We start from the raw sequence: 21,170 nt of genomic DNA, 5'->3' as shown, positions 1-21,170 counted from the left end.
GCTCACCAGGTCGCCCGCATCCTGGGAGGTGGGGCGGAGCACGAAGGGGGCGGAGCCGGAGGACGTTTGAAGCGCGCAGTTCTAGTCACCTTACGTGCTGAATTTGTCGTTCCTTATTTAATTTTTTTTTTCCATATTCAAGTTATGTTTTTTCCTGTCGTTCTTTAATTTAAAAATCAGCTCCTGGGGTGCCTGGCTGCTCAATCGGTGGAGCGTCCCACTTGATATCGGGGTCGTGAGTTAAGGCCCCACATTGGGCGTAAAGCTTACTTAAAAAAAAAATAATATTATAAATAAAAATCAGCGCCATTGTGCCCACTGAGCCCTGGCCTAGCCGAGTTTCCAGTTCGGTGGAGCTGACTCCTTACTGAGACCTTTTCTTTCATCTATGGACTCAGGCTGTTGGGAGCCCAAGGAAGGGTGTTGCAGACTCTGCCTGTGGAAAGGTTTCCTAGGAGAAGTGAGTATTGGAGCTGGGTTTTGAAGGGTGGATAGGAGTTTGTTAGGTGGGAAAAGACATTTCTGGTAGAGGGAGGAGAACGGGCAGAGAGACGCAAGTAGTAAGGTTCCCGGTAACGTTTGGGACCTCTCTTTACCTGCAAATCGTCTCAAGGCGAATTCTTTTTCATCTTTCGGCTCAAATGCCACCTTCTTAGAATTGTCCCCAGAGTCTGGAACTGTGCCTGATACACAGTAGGTGCTTATTAACTACACTTTGCAGCAAGAGGTGACAAGGGAGGAAGGTTGAGAGCTGAGGGCTGTAGAGGCAGCTGCCCCACCCGCCAAGATGGCTCAACCCCTGACGTGCTGTGTGATCTTAGGTCATTGCTTAACACCTTTGAGCCTGAAGTTTCTCATCTGGAAAATGGCAGTGATCGAACCAATCTCAGGGAAGGATTTAAAGATACCTGCTGCTGTCGGGCTCTCTGCTGCTGGTGCGGAGCCTGCTTTGGATCCTCTGTCCCCCTGTCCCTGCCCCTCTGTATCAAAAATAAATAAACATTAAAAAAAAGGGATACCTTCTGCTGATGCAGCATATTGAAGGCACCTGACTTCAGATCTTGGCTCCATTACTTACTAGCTGTGTGTCCCTGAGCCTCAGTTTTCCATCTGTAAATAGGGATAATGATAATAACGAACATCCTAAGGCTGTTGTAAGGTCCTCAGAATGGGCATTCACTATCTTTTAAAAATATTTTTTAACATTTATTCATTTTTGAGAGACAGAGCGTGAGCAGGGGAGAGGCAGAGAGAGAGGGAGACACAGAATCCGAAGCAGTCTCCAGGCTCTGAGCTGTCAGCACAGAGCTCGATGCGGGGCTCGAACCCATGAACCACGCGATCATGACCTGTACCAGAGTCGGACTCTTAACCGACTGAGCCACCCAGGCGCCCCTGTATTCACTATTGATGGGTATTAATTATTGATGTGTTAGCCAGGAACCACAGGGGTGCAAGAAGTCCTCCCTTAGGAGGGGCCTTTTGAGGTGGGTTTTGACAGATAGATAGGAGTTCACCAGGCAGACAGTGCCTAAATGCTGGACCCTCAAATTGATGCTGGGTGCCATAGACAAGGGTACACTCTGTGTTCACACAAATCCTGGTCTCATGGGGACAGAGAACAGGACATGGGAAAGTGGAAAAGCTTAGAGGAGGCCTTGGAGACACCCCTGGAAGAAGGCTTAGATCTAGGCCTCACTGACAGGGCTTGGGGGTGGGGGGTCAGCGTCCAGGCACTGGGAGTGACATTCCCCAGTGGGGACTGTGGAGGTAGTGGGCAGCATGGAATGTCCCAGTTTCTGCTATAAGTCAGGTGGGTGGCCCTGCCCAGCCAGTTCCCCTAGGGCCCAAGCGCCCGCCCTACCCTGGGGAGAAGGGTGAGCCATCAGGTGCTGCCGCCCCCGCAGTCCCTCCCCCAAAACTCCCCCCCCCCCCCCCCCCCCCCCCCCCGCCACTGCCTCCCTTTGCTTCACCGGCTCTACCTGTCCACAGATCAACCACTTTTCACCTCCTCTGTCCTTGTTTCCACCCTCTGTAATGTGTGTTCCGGCTTAACCCTGTGTCCTGTGGTTATTTCTTCATTCAGCACCCTGAGAAAGCTCACCGAACCATATTCCTCCCTTGGCTCCCTGTCACCCTCGCTGACCTCTTCCCTCGCTTGCCTCCAGCCTCCTGACCCACTTCGCTCTAGCAGCGACACTGGCCAGCTTTCTGTTCCTCAAGCACACCAAGCCCCATCCAGGCACCTGGGCTTTGCTGGCATCCTCTTCCTGAATCCAGCTCCTTTCCAACCCACAGATCTCCCCCCAGATGTCACCTCCTTAGGGAAGCCTTCCCTGATTCCCCTTGCTAATCCCAGAGACACTCTGCGACCTTTGCTTCTTTAAATGGCTATCCAAAAACAATTACATCAGTTCTTCTGTTTTCTTGTTTATCATCTGTGGGAGGTGAGCTCCTTTGAAGCCAGAGGTCTTTTTCAGCTCTATGGTCCTTGGGACAGTATTTATGAAACCTTTTTATCAGGACTCACAAGGAGAGATGCATCTTATATACAGTCTGAGCCCACAAAAATACAAGAGTTTCATGAAATGATATTTGTCCTTATTTTGAGCAATCACCTTCTGGTATTTTCTAATTTTTCCTGTTCTAGTCCGTTTCATTTACATTGGAGTTTCTCAGCCTTGGGACTAGTGACATTTTAGGTTGGATAATTCTTTGTTTGGGGAAGGCCATCCTGTGTATTGTGGGATGTTGAGCCCCATCAGTGGCATTGACCCACTAGATGCCCGTGGCGCTGCCCCATCGTAACAATCGAAATGTCTGAGACATTCCCAAGTGTCCTCCTGGAAGGAAGAATTGCTTGCCATTGAAAATCACTGATTTAATTTTTTTTTAAATTTTATTTATTTTGAGAGAGGGGGAGGAGCAGAGAGAGGGAGAGAGAGAGAATCCCAAGCAGGGTTCACACTCTGATCGCGGAGCCGATGTGGGGCTCTAACTCACGAATCATGAGATCATGACCTGAGCAGAAACCAAGAGTTGGACGCTTGACCGACTGAGCCACCTGAAAATCACTGATTTAAATTAAAGTGGAGAGTGACCCAAAATGCTGAAATGAAAAAAAAAAAACAAAAACAAACTTTTGAACAGTTTCTGGCAGATTGTAGGCACTCAGTTACTGTGTGACTTATTCCTCCTAACTTGTGAAATATGTTCTCAGTGAATGAGTCCATATAAGAAGGTGGTAAGGAGTGAGGGATGGAGGGAGGGAGGAATGTTTTGACGCTTGGCTATAAAATCAGTCTGTCCCACTGGTTTTAGGTTATTACTCTGTGGTCAAAGAGAAGCTCTAAACACTGTTACCTGTTCTTTGATGTGTGCAAAACAGGCCTATTGAAATGGATAGAAACTGAAAATTAAGAAAAGAAATGGAAAACCCAGGGCTGAAGAGGCCGTGGGTAGATGGATACCCCCATAAACAGCTCACACACAGACATTGCTACACTTCTCTGGAAAGCAAGTTGATACCCTATTTCAGACTCCCATAGTCCACTTCCAGTTACTCATTTGTAGGAAATGACCAAAGGTGAGCACCAGGATTTGGCCCAGGGTTGTTTATGGCCGAACTGTTTATAACTGTTCTGGCTGTTGTTTCAGTTAGCTAGTGCTGCGTGACAAATCAGCCCATACACCTAGGGCTTTCAAACAGCCGTGGCTTATTCTCACAATTTGGGAATCTGGATTGGGCTCCTCTGATTGTCCTCTACACAGGGTTTGCTGGGGCTGGAATATCCACCGTGAACATCCTGCAGACACACATCTGGAGCCTCACCCCTGCCAGGGAGGCATCTCTTTCTCCCCATGTGGCTGCTTGGGCTTCCTCACAGTATGGTGGTTTTTAGGTCTCACCTGACAACTGGCTCCCAAGAGAGGAAGCAGAATTTACTTGTCTTCTTCTTTAAAAAAAAAAAAAAAAAAAAAGTTTATTTATTTATTTTTGAGAGGGTTGGGGGAAGGGCAGGGAGAGGGAGAGGGAGACAGAGAATCTCAAGCAGTCTCCACATTGTCAGCACAGAGCCCGACGCGCGGCTCAGTTTCCCTAACTGGAGATCATAACCTGAGCTGAGATCCAGAGTCAGATGCTTAACCACCTGAGCCTCCCGGGCGCCCCTGAAGCTACCTGTCTTCTTAAAAGCTTGGCCCACACATCACATGGCAGCTCCTTTGCCACCGTCTGTCAGTCAGAGGAAGCCACATGGCCAAACCAAGATGCAAGGAGAAGGAAAGGGGAAATGACTCTTGGTGTGGGACGTGGCAGGGACGCATGGGATGGAAAGAATTGATGGTGGCCGTCTTCGGAGACAAGTCTAAAACACTTACATTAGCAAAGAATTGGAAATGAGTGTTCAGAAAGGGGCTGATTAAATCATATAAAATGTTAAGTTACAACAATTATCAACATTGCCTCCTCTGATCCAGGGTTTATTAGTTAGGCATGACTGTGAGTGCCAGTGACTTAGACAAGATAGAAATGTCTTTCCATCCAAGTGATAGTCTGGAGGTTGGCACTCAGGGTGGGCAGGGTGGCTCTTGTACCATGGCGTCTCCAGAAGCCTTCTCCTCAGCCATTTCTAGAGTGGGGCTTTCCCTGTTTCGAAATCGAAATTGGGGCTTCAGCTGGCACATTTCCATTCCAAGAAGCTGGATGGAGGTTGAGAGGGAAAAAAACAGGCAAAAGACGCATGTCGGTCTTTTTTTTTTTTTTTTTTTCCATATAATTTATTGTCAAATTGGCTAACATACAGTGTGTAAAGTGTGCTCTTGGTTCTTGGGGGTAGATTCCCGTGGTTCATTGCTTCCCTACAGAACCCAGTGCTCATCCAACAGTGCCCTCCTCAGTGCCCATCACGCACTTTCCCCTCCCCCCACCCCCCATCAACCCTCGGTTCTCTGTATTTAAGAGTCTCTTATGGTTTGCCTCCCTCCCTCTCTGTTTGTAACTATTTTTCCCCCTCCCCTCCCCCATGGTCTTCTGTTAAGTTTCTCAAGATCCACATAGGAGTGAAAACATATGATATCTGTCTTTCTCTGACTGATTTAACTCATTCAGCATAATACCCTCCAGTTCCATCCACATTGCGCATGTCAATCAGTCTTGAAGGAGGGCCGCCACCCCCCTTCCACTTTTTTTGGCTACATAGCATTCCATGGATTCCATTATGTATGTATATATACGTATATATATACACATATACATATGTATATATAATATATATAAATATGTGTATATGTATGTGTATATATGCACACATGTAAATATATCAGCATAGGGGCACTTGGCTCCTATGAGGGTGGCTCAGTCGGTTAAGCGTCCAGCTCTTGATCTCAGCTCAGGTCATGATTTCACAGTTGGTGACTTTGAGCCCCACATCAGGCTGATGGTGTGGCGCCTGCTTGGGATTCTGTCTCTCCTTCTCTCTGCCCCTCCTCTGCTTGTATGCTCTCTCTTTCTCTCTCTTAAAGTAAGCATAAAAAAATTTAAATATATATATATGAGTATATATATTTACTATATATTATTCATATATAATTAATCAATTATATTTAATTTTAATTATTAGGTTAATTATTTTATAAGCATATATTATACAATAGAAATGTGAAATTATATATGATATAACTATAATTAATATATTAATGATTATATAATTAGCATATATTATATATAATATTTAATATATTCATTATATATACATTTAACCTGTTCCTTGCTGATGGATATCTTCACTGCGATGAAATACATTTTTCTCCTATCAGATTTGTCTTTTATGTTTTTTTAATGTTTATTTATTTGTTTTTGAAAGAGAGACAGAGTGTGAGCAGGGGAGGGGCAGAGAGAGGGGGAGACACAGAATCCGAAGCAGGCTCCAGGCTCCGAGCTGTGGGCACGGAGCCCGACGTGGGGCTCGAACCCACAAACCGTGAGATCGTGACCTGAGCTGAAGTCGGACGTTCAACCGGACTGAGCCACCGGGGCGCCCCTCAGATTTATCTTTTAAAGAGACTCCAGCCTGGGAGATGCCTTCTTTATCCACGCTCCCTCAGGAAGCCCCTTGGGGCTCTTGGCCTTAAACACCCGCGTATCTGATGCTTCCTAGGTTCTCTCTCCCACCCACGTATCTCTCCCAAGCTCCAGACCTCCCTCCCTCTCATCTCCCCTTGGATGCCTGATTAGGCACCGAAATGAACACGTCTGAGAAGAACTACTGATCTTATCCCCCACCCAAAGCACTGCCCCTTCCACCTGCCCCTGCTTGGAGCTGTTCTTCATTTCTGTCGCTTCACGGCCCAGAAGCTGTTGGCCAATCCAGCGGGCTCAACCCTGCACGTCTGCCCAGAGCTCAGCACCTCCCCCCTGGTTGGACCCGCCATCACCTCTCACCCAGACAGTTGTAGACGTTACCTCGTCCTATGTATCCCAGCCCCCACTCCTGCTCCCTTGTAAATTCTGTTCCCTTCAGTGGCTGGAGGAATCGTTTTAGTTTTTATTTTGGTTTTCTTTTTTAATGTGTATTTATTTATTTTGAGAGGGAGAGAGAGCATGAGCAGGGGAGGGGCAGAGAGAGGGAGAATCCCACGCAGGCTCCAGTGCCATCAGCACAGGAGCCCAACAGCAGGGATCAATCTCCCGACAGTGAGACGACGACCTGAGCCAAAATCAAGAGTCAGAGGCTTAACCAACTGAGCCACCCCGGGCACCCCCACCCCGGCTTTTTTTTTTTTTTTTTCTTGATGGGTAACTTATGAGCATAGCACCTCCCTACTCAGAGTATGCTTTATGGACCAACAGTGTCGGCATCATCTGGAATCTTGCTCAAAATGCAGACTCCTAGGGGCGCCCGGCTGGCTCAGTCGGTAGAGCATGCAATTCTCGGTCTTGGGGTTGCGAGTTCGAGCCTCATGTTAAGTGTAGGGATTACTTAAAAACCAAACCTTAAATAAAATGCAGACTCTTAGGGTCCATCCCAAACCTACTGAACAGGAACTTGCATTTTCACAAGATCCCCGGGTGATCCATATGCACACAGAAGCTTGAAAATGCTCCCATGTGATACATTTACTGCTTATTTTGTTTACTGTCTGTCTCCCCTGGTACAATGTAAGCCCTCCGGAGCAAGGGGTTTTCTCTATTTTTTTTTTTTTTCACTGCTATACTTTCATCACCCAGAACAGTATTTGGCACATGGTAGATACTCAGCACACATTTATTGAATCAATGAAGGAATAGCTAATGGCTGGAGAATGGACTGTATGAGGCAATGGTCCAGACGGATGTGCCAGTCAGCATTGCTGGTTGAAAGCAACAGAAATTGTCTTAAGCACAAAGAGAATCTTGTAGATTACTGGAGGTTTTCCAGCATGGGTGACAGTCTGGAATATCCACTTGGAAAAAATAGAAGGATCCGGAGATTGAGCGTTAGGGACAATTGGCCGAGGAGGTCACAGCCACCTCTGGATGAGCACGAAGTTCCCACTCCCAAAAGAAATGCTTGGATGTTGGAAAGCAAAACAAACAAGCAAACAAACCAATAAGATGAAAAGACATGACGAACGTCTTCTACAAAGGGAGACCTGTGAGGGGATAGGTGTAGCCATTCAGAAGAGAAATGTGGCAGCTTGTGTGAGTAGAATCTAGAGGAGGAGACGGACTTATAAAGTGTTTGTAGGAGGAGGTAGAACAGACAGAGCTTGAAGGTTGCAGAATAAATTGTCTTCTAAAAGTCATGCTTCTCCTTTGTAACAGTTATCTATTGCTGCATAACAAATTAACCCAGAATTTAGTAGCTGAAAACAATAACAATAGCTTTAAACATTATCCATAACTTGGGGCGTCTGGTTGGTTCTGTCAGTAGAGCATAAGACTCTTGATCTTGGGGTTGTGAGTTCGAGCCCCATATTGGGTGTAGAGATTACTTAAAATAAGGTCTTAAAAAAACATTATCAATAACAATAAACATTATCTCACATAATTTCTGTGGGTCAGGAATTTAGGGGCAACTTGGCTAAGTGTTGTCACTCGGGGTCTTTCATAATGGTGGCCTCAAAATGTCAACCAGAGCTGTAGTCCTATCCAAAGGCTTAACCAGAGTTGAAGGATCCCCTTCTAAGATTCCTCACTCACATAACTCATTCACAAGTTGGATGCTGGACAAACTGGATGTGTAGATACACATGGACTTTTTGATTAGTTGAATGTCCTTACAATATGGTGACTGGCCTCCCCCTAGAGCAAATGATCCAAGAGGGCAAAGCGGAAGCTATAATGTCTTATGCAACCTAGCTTTGCCAGGCACACATTGTCACTTTCAAGGTATTCTAATGGTCACACATGATTCCATGTGGGGCAGGGGACTCTGCAAGGGGATAATATCAAGAGGTGAGCATCATTGAAGGCCATCTTGGAGGGTGGTCACCATATCCTTCCACCCTGAGACTACATCTCCCAGCATTCCTTGCATCTGATGAGCCATTTGATGAGTTTTCATTAATGGACCCTGCAAGGAAACGATGTGTGACACTTCTATGCCAGGGCGCCTTGGAAGCAACTGTGACTTCTCCACTCTTAATCTCCTCCCACAGGCTCTTGCAAAGAAATGAAGTGGCCTGATAAAGAGGGTGGAACCATAGAAGAAGCCCGGGAAGGGAGCCACCTGTCAATTAGGAACACTCCTTTTGGATTTGGATGAGTGAGCAACAAGGTTGCATCATATTTCAGTCATTAGACATTCTAAGGTTTGTTCATTGCAGCAGCTAGTTATTACCTAATTCAGGAATGGATTGAATATGAATGACTGAATTCATTTTTATGGGTAAATAAGGTTCACATGTTTCTGGCTAGAGCCATTGGGTGCATGAAAGTGCCTTTTACAGAGACATAGGTTTGGGGGGAAGATAATGAGCTAGTTTAGGGCAGGGTTTCTCCACTATAGCACTCTTGACATTTAGGTTCTGTGTGGTATGGGGTCATCCTGTGCATTGTAGCATAGTAGCTCAGTAGCATCCCTAGCCTCTATTCCCTAGACGCCGGTAGTGTTCCCCAATATGTCAGCCAAGAATGTCTCTAGACATTACTCAGTGTCCCCACTTGAGAGCCATTGGGTTACGACCTGGTAAGTTTGTGCAGCCCATAAATATCCAATTGGAGATTTCCAGGAAGCTGATGATTCTGTAATTCTGGCACCCAGGGAGTATGGAGCAGGTGAGATCTTCCCTCCCCCACCCCGTCCCAAGAATGGGTTGAAGTGAGAGAAGAGGAAGGAGGGCCGGCCAGTCAGAGAAGTAGGAGGGGACCCGCGTGTGGGGAGGCAGCCACAGGTGCAAGGAAGATAATGGATCAAGTAGGGCAAGTCTGGCAGGGGCATAGGCTGTTGAGATCTGCCATCAGTTTCAGAAGCGTCAGATGCTTCGGGGGGCCATTTTAGTGGAGCGGGGGTCATTTAAATGGGGTGTCAGTCATAAAAATGATATTGTGCATTCATTTTGTTGACATGAAAAGACTTCCATGGTGTAACTTTAAAAAATTACTGGAGTTTAAGATACACTCAGTAAAGTGCATACATCTTAACTGTATAGGTCAATGAATTGTTTTTCACATGGTCTACACCTGTGTCACCATACCATGTTCAAGATCTAGAAAGTTCCTTCATGCCCCTTCTCACTCAGTATAGCCTGGACTGTCCAAGATACCACCATGTTTATCCCCTTGATGTAATATCGAAGGGTCCAAAGACCACAGCCCTGTACACTTCTGTTTTTCTCCCCTCTCCTTCCCTGTCCATCTCGTTTTAAAGTCAACTCTATTGAAGTATATTTGTATAATAAAATATACCCATTTTAAGTGTACAGTTTGATGAGTTTTGATAAAGCCGTGTAATGACTACTACAGTCAACACAGAGAACATCTCCATGACCTCCAAAAGATCCCCTGGGTCCCTTTGTAATCAACCCCACCCCTTCCATCTTATCCCCGATCATTGGCCCAATTTTCCATCACTCCAGGTTAGATTTCCCTTAACTAGAATTTCATATATGTGGAATCACATAATATATAGTCTTTGGTGACTGGATTCTTTCATTCCCCAATCATTGGTCCAATGATAGCTCACTGCATTTGGTATTCCTATCCAAACAATCCTTTAACTATGCCAGAATCTATAATCCGTGGATCCTTCCCTCCCTTTCCCCTGTCCCCTCACTCGGTTTAGAGCCATGGTCTTCTGTTACAATCGCTCCTTGACATATGTCCTCAACTCCCTCGTCTGCCTCTTCCTTCATCACATTTACGTGGTCAGACTTGGCCTGATTTTTTTTTTTTTAATTTTTTTTTTCAACGTTTTTTATTTTATTTTTGGGACAGAGAGAGACAGAGCATGAACGGGGGAGGGGCAGAGAGAGAGGGAGACACAGAATCGGAAACAGGCTCCAGGCTCCGAGCCATCAGCCCAGAGCCTGACGCGGGGCTCGAACGCACGGACCGCGAGATCGTGACCTGGCCGAAGTCGGACGCTCAACCGACTGCGCCACCCAGGCGCCCCCAGACTTGGCCTGATTAAAGCCAGCCCTGTGTATACTCCTCACCTGCACCTGGGAAGCCTCATACACAGCCATGCCAACTGGTCTCCCTTGAGATTTTTGACCACCAATTTCCTGCCCAGCAGTCCTATGTGTCCTGGTCCATTCACTTATCCACTCTCTCATATGGTAACATCTCACCTTTCCTTCTCCCCTCAAGTCTTCCCCTTCCTCCTGAATCTCAGTTCTTGACGTTGCCTCCTATCTTCTGCAAAAACAAAGCCACAGAAGGGGACTTCCACAGCACATAGGCTGCCAACATTGCCTTCTTTCTTGTTATCATGACTCCCAGGCTCCCGGCCAAGGCCAACTCTCCCTACCTATATACTGGATTCCATTCCACCCAAGGTCATCACTCTTCTTAAGTGTCTACTTCCTTTTACTACATCAGATGTTGCTTCTTTTCTTGATTATACCCATTAGCTTATAAACATGTACTAATAGCTCCCATCTTTAAAAAAGGTAGATGCATGATCCCACATTGTCCTCCAGTTATTACCCATTTATTCATTCTCCTTTACAGAAAAAAAAAAACAAACAACTTTTAAGAGTTGGATCTCCTCTTGGTGTCTACTCCTCTTTTCATTGTCTCTTGAGCCCACTCTAATTGGGCTTCCCCCTCATGACTCCACTGAGACACCAGCTGTCAGTCAAGGTCATTAGTGGCTTCTAGATGGCCACATTCAAAGACCAGTTTCAATAGCTAAATTCAAAGGTCACACAAGGGAAAATAGAAAATGCTTTGAGATGAATGGAAATGAAGACATATCATCAAAACGTATTGGGGTGCAACTAAAGCAGGGCTTAGAGAAAGATTTATAGCTGTATATGCCTATATTAAAAAAGAAGAAAGATTGGGGTGACTTAGTGGCTCAGTCGGTTAAGCATCCGACTTCGGCTCAGGTCATGATCTCATGGTTCATGAGTTCGAGCCCATGTCAGGCTCTCTGCTGACAGCTCAGAGCCTGGCGTCTGCTTTGGATTCTGTGTCTCCCTCTCTCTCTGCCCCTCTCCTGCTCACACTTTGTCTCTGTCTCTCGTTCTCTCAAAAGTAAGTATTAAGAACATTTAAGGGGCGCCTGGGTGGCGCAGTCGGTTAAGCGTCCGACTTCAGCCAGGTCACGATCTCGCGGTCCGTGAGTTCGAGCCCCGCATCAGGCTCTGGGCTGATGGCTCAGAGCCTGGAGCCTGATTCCGATTCTGTGTCTCCCTCTCTCTCTGCCCCTCCCCCGTTCATGCTCTGTCTCTCTCTGTCCCAAAAATAAATAAAAAACGTTGAAAAAAAAAATTAAAAAAAAAAAAAAGAACATTTAAAAAAGAAGAAATTTTTAAAAATAAGAAATCAATGACCTAAAGTTACAACAAATTCAATGGTCAATCATCATTTCCTTGTGTTGTTTGTCCTAGTAGCAGCTTTTGACACAGTTTATCACTTCCTCTTTTTAAATTTTTATTATTATTTTTTTAAGCAGAGAACAAAGAACTTTATTCACTCACCTAAAATAGCCATTGTTAAAATTTCAAAAAATAAATAGAATTATACTGTTTTAAATCTTATTTTGGGGGGGCACCTGGGTGGCTCAGTTGGTTAAGTGACCGACTTCGGCTCAGGTCATGATCTCATGGTTTGTGGGTTCGAGCCGTGCATAGGGCTCTGTGCTGAACACTTGCTCAGAACCTGGAACCTGCTTCAGATTCTGTGTCTCCTTCTCTCTCTGCCCCTCCCCCTCTTGGGCTCTGTCTCACTCTGTCTCTCAAAAATAAATAAATGTAAAAAAATGTTTTTAATCTTATTTTTTCATTAGAGTAGTTTTGATTTTGTTTATGACATTGTTACTCTTCCATAGTATTTTATTTATTTGTTTATTTATTTATTTAATTTATTTTTTAATTTACATCCAAGTTAGTTAGCATACAGTGCAACAGTGATTTCAGGAGTAGATTCCTTAATGCCCCTTACCCATTTAGCCCATCCCCCCTCCCACAACCCCTCCAGTAACCCTCTGTTTGTTCTCCATATTTAAGAGTCTCTTATGTTTTGTCCTCCTCCCTGTTTTTATATTATTTTTGCTTCCCTTTCCCTATGTTCATCTGTTTTGTATCTTAAAGTCCTCGTGAGTGAAGTCCTATGATATTTGTCTTTCTCTGACTAATTTTGCTTAGCATAATACCCTCTAGTTCCATCCACATAGTTGCAAATGGAAAGATTTTATTCTTTTTGATTGCTGAGTAATACTCCATTACACACACACACACACACACACACACACACACCCCACATCTTCTTTATCCATCCATCCATCCATCGATGGACATTGGGGCTCTTTCCATACTTTGGCTATTGTTGATAGTGCTGCTATAAACACTGGGGTGCATGTGCCCCTTTGAAACAGCCCACCTGTATCCCGTGGATAAATACCTGGTAGTGCAATTGCTGGGTCATAGGGTAGTTCTATCTTCAGTTTTTTGAGGGACCTCCACACTGTTTTCCAGAGTGACTGCACCAGCTTGCATTCCCACCAGCAGTGCAAAAGAGATCCTCTTTCTCCTCATCCTCACCAACATCTGTTGTTGCCTGAGTTGTTAGTGTTAGCCATTCTGACAGGTGTGAGGTGGTATCTCATGGTGGTTTTGATTTGTGTTTCCCTGATGATGAGTGATGTTGAGCATTTTTTCATGTGTCTGTCAGTCATCTGGATGTCTTTGGAAAAGTGTCTATTCATGTCTCTTGGCCATTTCTTCACTGGATTGGTTGTTTTTTAGGTGAGTTTGATAAGTTCTTTATAGATTTTGGATACTAACCCTTGATCTGATATGTCATTTGCAAATATCTTCTCCCATTCCACCAGTTGCCTTTTAGTTTTGCCAATTGTTTCCTTCGCTGTGCAGAAGCTTTTTATAATAGTAGTTCATTTTTGCTTTGGTTTCCCTTGCCTCTGGAGACGTGTTGAGTAAGAAGCTGCTGCGGCCAAAGTCAGAGAGATTTTTGCCTGCTTTCTCCTTGAGGATTTTGATGGCTTCCTGTCTTACGCTTAGGTCTTTCATCCATGTTGAGTTTATTTTTGTGTGTGGTGTAAGAAAGTGGTCCAGGTTCATTCTTCTGCATGTCGCTGTCCAGTTTTCCCAGCACCATTTACTGAAGAGACTGTCTTTATTCCATTGGATATTCTTTCCTGCTTTGTCAAAGGTTAGTTGGCCATACGTTTGTGGGTCCATTTCTGGGTTCTCTATTCTGTTCCATTGATCTGAGTGTCTGTTCTTGTGCCAGTACCATACTGTCTTGATGATCATAGCTTTGTAATACAGCTTGAAGTCCGCACTTCCTCTTTTTTTAAATTGCAGTAAAATATATATAACATGAAAGTTACCATTTTAACCATTTAAAAAATTTTAATGTTTATTATTTTTTTTATATTAGAGAGAGAGAGAGAGCGTGAGCAGGGGAGGGGCAGAGAGACAGAGACAGATACAGAATCTGAAGCAAGCTCTAGGCTGCGAGCTGTGAGCTGTCAGCGTAAAGCCCAACCTGGGGCTTGAACTCACGAGCAGTGAGACCATGACCTGAGCGGAAGTTGGATGCTTAACCGGCTGAGCCACCCAGGTGCCCCTCATTTTATCCGCTTTTAAGTGTACAGTCTATGGCATTAAGTACACTGACATCATTGTGTAACCATTCCCACCACATTTCGTTTCTTCATCTGTTGATGGACACTGGGACTGCTGCATCTTTTGGGTTATTGTGAATCATGTTGCTGTGAACACGGGTGTGCAAATGTCTTTGAGACCCTGCTTTCAGTTCTTTTGGATAAGTAGGAGTGAAGTTGCCCTGCATCATGGAGGAATTCTAATTTTAGCCTTTTTGAGGCAAACCATTTGGGGCACCAGGACGAGCAACCTCGCCGCTTTCCTGGGGCTTTTCTCAACACAGGGGATCTTCGCTGTCAAAAGTGGGAAAGCCCCGATCAGTTGAGGCTGGGTTGGCCACCCTACCGGGAACATTTTGTCCTGCTCTGCGCTCCGGGCAGCACTATCTCAACCCACCAAGTCAGTTTCGAGATGGAAACCCAAAATCTTCATGAGTTTCCTGGAGCTGCCAGAGCACCACAGACCGGGGGGTTTACACAACAGAACTGCATGGTCTCACAGTTCTGGAGGCTGGAAGTCTGGGATCAAAGTGTCAGTAGGGCCGTGCTCCCTCTGGAACCTGTAGGGGTGCATTCTTCCTTGCTTGTCCCAGCTTCTGGTGGGGTTTTTTGGCCATCGATGGTCTTGCTTGGCTTGTAGACCCATCCTGTCCCCACATGACATGCTCCCTGTGTCCTTTCATGGTCTCCTCCCTTTCTGTGGGTTTCTGTCCAAATTTCCTCTTTTTCTAAGGATGCCATATGGATTATGGCCCGTCCTGATGACTTCGTCTTAACCTCATCACCTCTGTAAAGACCTCGTCTCCAAATAAGGTCACATTCCAAGGTCCTGGGGAGTTGCGACTTCAACATACTTTTTTTTTTTTATATATAATCGGTATAATCTGATCCATAACTTAGACTTTGAGAGGGGGTGTTCTCCTCCCTCCCTTTGAAAGAGAAGGAACAGGCAGAGTCTCTCCCTTTGGACCACAGTGATCTTGGCTGTGATATTGGAGAGAAACGTTGAATTTCAGGGCTAAACTTGCAAGCCTAAATCCTCTGAACCTTAAAATCTGGCAGAAATCCCAGTTGGCAATATGTCTCCCAAAGTGTCAGTATTCCCCTACAGGTGAATACCAGGAGAAAAAGCAAAAGGTGAGCCTCAGAATAACCATCGAGGGTTATTGGATCTCAGAAGTGGAGGCGGTGAACGGTACATTTTGTGAAACTCTCTTATGGGAGGGAGGAATAAGGTGAGGGGTCTGGTGAAGGAAAAGCTTCCAAAATGGGGTTGTCAGATTGAGCAAATAAAAATACAGGAGGCCCATTTAAATTTGAATTTCAGATGCACGAGGAATACTTTTTCAGCAGTTTCAGTCCATCCCACGCAATATTGAGGACACACTTGTGCTAAAAATTATTCATGGTTTGTCTTATCTGAAATTCAAATGTAACTGGGTGTCCTGTATTTTATCTGACAATGCTTCTGCAAATAAGTAATGGAGTTAAGCCACATTAGAAGGCAGTGGTGATGGATTTCTTGAAGCCTTGAGGCCGCTTGGGGATGTGTCGGAAGCAGGAACAGTTCACATGGCTCTGAGGATGACTTCTAATGGGGCTTAATGATATCTTCCCTTTGTTGTCCTGGAGTATTGGGACGTAAACAGGAAGGAGACACACTGACCCCAGTGAAAACCCGTGTGGGGCCCTTAGTGGATACATAGTCTCCCCTGATCCTCCCACTGAGATGACCACCCTTCTGGATTTGGTATTCACGATCCCTTTGCTTTTTTTTTTTTTTTAAGACATTTAAAAAAATCATATATGCCTGTCTCCCTAAACCCAAGGCAATATTAAAAATAGTTATGGATCTTAACCCATTAGCTGCTGGGTCGTGAAGAAGTCTATAGGGTCATAGGGACAAAGTCAGTGTGGTCAGGGATCCACCGGAGTGAGGGAGCCTTGAAGCAGCAGCTAGGTACCAACCAATACTGCAATATTTTAACAACAGATACATCCACACACGTGTGTGAGGCTAGCAGCCCCACCCCAAATATCATTTATTTAATGTATCCTGATTTTTGCCATTCTATGAATAGATGTACTGCCTTGTGACATTTTTTTTTTTTGGTCTAGCATTATCTTGTTGGGAGTCACTCATGTGGATGCATGTCCCTGCTGTTCACTTATGTGTATTCCACTGAATGAAAATGCCATCGTTCATTTATCGAGTCTGCCTTTCGTGAGTATTCAGACTTCCAGGGTTTCAAGCAGCTCTGAATAATCTTGTGCACGAGTCCTGAGTCCATGTGCGAGAGTTTCTCCGAGGAATGTGAACCCAGGAGGGACGTTCCCAGTCACAGGGTATGTTCGTTTGCAGCTTTGCTGGATGTGGCAGAGGCAGCCTGCTCCGTGACAAAGATTCAGGCTCCCTTTCCACAGGGTAGAGTTTTCACAGAGGAGCCACTGCTCTGCCAGAAACTGCATTTCCCAGCTCCCCTTGCGGCTGGTTGAGGTCACGTGGACTCATTGTGACCAATAGGAAGTATGCTAAAGGGAGGGGAATCCTCCTGGGCTGAGGCGGTTAAGAATCCAACGTGTCTTCCATAGGCTCTCTTTTTCCTACTTGGCGGGGTGGGGGGGGGGGGGGGGCACCCTGACAACTTCATGCTGGGGATGGAAGTCACATGGTGTGGGGATAGAACGTCACAAGATGGAAAGAGCCTGGGCCACTTGACAGACCGGCAGACGGACAGACAGACAGCCTTCCAGGGCAGAGGCACACAACGCACTTTATGTCTTAAGACATTGAGATTTGATGTATTGTCTTATTCTAGCAATTGGCCTGGTCTGCTCAATAACACACTAGGCAATGTCATATCGTTTTCCAAAGTGGTTGACCATCTCACATTTCCACCAGTCAGGGATAAGAGGATGCTCTCCCCATCCTCATCAATACTTTTGATGAGCCAACATATTTTTTTTTCTTTTTCTCTTGAAATATTTCTGTTGCAACAGAAAAATTGCAAGAATACATTGAACCATGTACCTTTCACCCAAATTCCCCAATCACTTGCATTTTGCCATATTCTCTCCCTCCCCCCTTCCTTCTCTCATCTCTCCCCCCATTTTTGCTATTTCAGGGCAAGTTGTGGACATCATGTCCCTTCACCCTTAAATATTGAAGGATGTGTCTCCTAACAACTAGGACACTCTCATACATAACTGCAACTCATGTATCAAATTCAAAAATCGTATTGTCATACAATACTATTTCAATATACGGTCAATATTCAAATTTCACCAATTGTTCAATCACATCCTTTACAACCCTGGGAGTTTTCACATTTTAAACTTTGTCCAACTGTATCTGCAGCCATTACTTACTTAAACGTTGTTTTCAAATGAACTCATTTTTCAAAAGTGTTAATACACACATTTATTCCCAAAGGCAATTCTACAGTGCTGCCCTAAATGGAGAGCTAGAAAAGTAGATCAACTAGAAAGCAGTAAATAGAAGGCAAGATAAATACAAAGATAAATAGAAAGCAACAATATAGGTCTGTTTATTATCTGGATTTTGGTGGTGGTTTCAAAGGTGTGTGCATATGTCCAGATGTATTGAATGAGAATACTTTAAACATACAAAGTTTATTCTATGTCAATTACACCTCAATAAAGCTGTCTAAAAATCAATACAGAGAAGCCAAAAGGTGAAATTCTAGCCCAGAAGGGGAGACCAGGAATTGATAGAGAGGCTCTGAAGGTACCGGAACACCCAACGGAGGCTCTCTCATTGACCAAAAACAACCAGGAAGAGAAATCAAGAGACTGACTTTCTCACAATAGGATCCAACGCTATTTAAGACCATAAAGAGGTCCCCACCCTTTGAGAAACAGTGTCCCCTCATTGTGTGTGACTCTGGGAGAGATCACTTGAACTTCTGAGAGCCTCTGTTTTCTCCTCCATAAGATCACCCCATGAGGCGAGGTGGGGGGTGCTGTCTTAGCGACTAAGCTACAGAAACAGTTTTACTTCCATATCCTGGGGCTTCTGCGGTATCTGGGGCAATGAAAGGAGATAATGGTAGCACAGTGCTTGGTACTTCCCGACAACATCATTAGTCCAGTCCCACCCAGTGGAAATCTTATGTGAGCCACATATGGGACTTACAGTTTTTTTTCATTATATTTTTTATTTATTTTAAATCCAGGTTAGTTAACATATAGTGTAATAATGATTTCAGCAATAGAATTTAGTGATTCATCACTTACGTATAACACCCAGTGCTCATCCCAACAAGTGCCTTCCTTAATACCCATCACCCATTTAGCCCATCCCCCCCTCCCCTCCCATCCAGCAACCCTCAGTTTGTTCTCTGTATTTAAGAGTCTCATATGCTTTGCCTCCCTCTCTGTTTTTATCTTATTTTTCCTTCACTTCCCCTTTGTTCATCTGTTTGGTTTCTTAAATTCCACATATGAGTGAAATCATATGATGTTTGTCTTTCTCTGACTTATTTCACTTAGCATAATACACTCTAGTTCCATCCACATTGTTGCCAATGGCAAGACATCATTAATTTTTTAAAATGTTTATTCATTTTTTTTTGAGAGAGAGAGAGAGACAGAATGTGAGTGGGGGAAGGACAGAGAGAGAAAGGGAGACACAGAATCTAAAGCAGGCTCCAGGCTCTGAGCTGTCAGTGCAGAGCATGATGTGGGCTCAAACTCACGAACCGTGAGATCATGACCTGAGCTGAAGTTGGACGCTCAATGACTGAGCCACCCAGGTGCCCCAAGACTTCATTCTTTTTGATTGCTGAGTAATATTCCATTGTATATACATATACTACATCCTTTTTATCCATTCATCAGTCAATGGACATTTGGGCTCTTTCCATACTTTGGCTATTGTCAAGAACACTGCTATAAACATTGGGGTGCATGTGCCCCTTCAAATCAGCATTTTTTTTATCCTTTGGATAAATACCTAGTAGTGCAATTGCTGGGTCTTAGGGTAGTTCTATTTTTTTTAATCAAAAATTTTGAAAATATTTACTTATTTTTGAGAGAGAGAGAGAGACAGAGTGTGAGCAGGGGAAGGGCAGACAGAGAGGAAGACAGAATCCAAAGCAGGCTCCAGGCTCTGAGCTATCAGCACAGAGCCTGCTGCAGGGCTTGAACTCATGAACTGCGAGATCATGACCTGAGCCAAAGTCAGATGCTTAACTGACTGAGCCACCCAGGCGCCCCAAGGTAGTTCTATTTTTAATTTTTTGAGGAACCTCCATCCTGTTTTCCAGAGTGGCTACACCAGTTTGCATTGCAAAGGGTTCGTCTTTCTCTGCATCCTTGCCAACATCTGTTGTTTCCTGAGTTGTTAATTTTAGCCATTCTGACTGTGTGAGGTGGTATCTCATTGTGGTTTTGATTTGTATTTCCCTGATGATGAGTGATGTTGAGCATTTTTTAGTATGTCGGTTGGCCATCTGGATGTCTTCTTTGGAGAAGTGTCTATTTATGTCTTTTGCCCATTTCTTCACTGGATTATTTGTTATTTGGGTGTTGAGTTTGATAAGTTCTCTATAGATTTTGGATACTAACCCTTTATCCGACATGTCATCTGCAAATATCTTCTCCCATTCTGTCGGTTGCCTTTTAGTTTTGCTGATTGTTTCCTTCACTGTGCAGAAGCTTTTTATTTGGATGAGGTCCCAATAGTTCATTTTTGCTTTTGTTTCCCTTGCCTCTGGAGACGTGTTGAGTAAGAAGTTGCTGTGGCCAAAGTCAAAGAGGCTTTTGCCTGCTTTCTCCTTGAGGATTTTGATGGCTTCCTGTCTTACGCTTAGGTCTTTCATCCATTTTGAGTTTATTTTTGTGTGTGGTGTAAGAAAGTGGTCCAGGTTCATTCTTCTGCATGTCGCTGTCCAGTTTTCCCAGCACCATTTGCTGAAGAGACTGTCTTTATTCCATTGGATATTCTTTCCTGCTTTGTCAAAGGTTAGTTGGCCATACGTTTGTAGGAACTTAAAATTTTCTAGTAGCCACATTTGGGAAAGAAAAACAGAACAGCTGACATGATTTCTAATAATATCCTTTATTTAACCCAATATCCAAGACACTATTATTTTAACACATGGCACTTAGCCCCATTTCAAGGGCTTAGCCTTGTGACCAGAGCCTACCATATTGGATAGAGAAGCATTAGACTTTATTATTATTTGTTGCTTGAAGATTAAGCCTTCTGAGACGTTCACTGTAACATTATTTATAACAGAAAAAGAAAAGAAAATGATAGTGAAGCACCCATTGTGATGCTTCATTTTATGTATCAATTTGACTGATGCCCAGGTAACTGGTAAAACATTTCTTCTGGGTGTGTCTGTGAGAGTGTTTCTAAAAGACATTAGCATTTGAATCAGTGGACTCTGTGAACAGGATGCCCTCACCAGTGCAGATGGACACCATCCCAGCCACGGAGGGCCCAAATAGAAGAAAAGAGTGGAGGAAGGGGAACTTTGCTCTATGCCTGAGAGAGATGCTTTTCCCGCCCTTGGACATGGGTGTTTCTGGCTCTTTGGCCTTCAGACTCAGACTGGAACTCATAGAATGTCCCTAGAGGAGTGACATCCATAGAGACAGAAAGTCGCTGGTGGGTGCTGGGGCTGGGGGAGGGGGTGGGGAGTCAGTATTTCTTAGGGACAGAGTCTTGTTTGGGAAGATGGAAAGTTCTGGAGACAGATGGTGGGGGTGGTTGCACAAAAATGTGAGTATGCTTGATGCCCCTGAGCTGTGAACTTAAAGATGGTTACGATGATGGGGCGCCAGGGTGGCTCAGTCAGTTAAGCATCAGACTCTTGATTTCAGCTCAGGTCGTGATCTCACGGTTCAAGCCCCACCTCGGGCTCC

The 21,170-nt window shown here is 44.6% G+C and overlaps 2 long non-coding RNA genes across 2 annotated transcripts; one reads left to right on the top strand and one right to left on the bottom strand.

Annotated features, from left to right (window-relative positions):
- Positions 1-27: 27 nt before the first annotated feature.
- LOC122213837 lies at positions 28-1,043 on the top strand. Its single transcript, XR_006199647.1, has 2 exons — positions 28-460; positions 822-1,043. It is a non-coding gene; the product is annotated as an uncharacterized LOC122213837 (long non-coding RNA).
- Positions 1,044-4,461: 3,418 nt separating this feature from the next.
- On the bottom strand, positions 4,462-6,433 carry LOC122213838. The gene is made up of 2 exons (XR_006199648.1): positions 6,305-6,433; positions 4,462-4,701 (listed from the first exon to the last, which is right to left on the bottom strand). It is a non-coding gene; the product is annotated as an uncharacterized LOC122213838 (long non-coding RNA).
- Positions 6,434-21,170: the final 14,737 nt, after the last annotated feature.

The sequence above is a fragment of the Panthera leo genome, chromosome A2 (genome assembly GCF_018350215.1).
Source record: "Panthera leo isolate Ple1 chromosome A2, P.leo_Ple1_pat1.1, whole genome shotgun sequence".
NCBI lineage: Eukaryota > Metazoa > Chordata > Mammalia > Carnivora > Felidae > Panthera > Panthera leo.
Note: the sequence above shows the minus strand (reverse complement) of the source record. Positions and strands in the feature narration are given on the sequence as shown.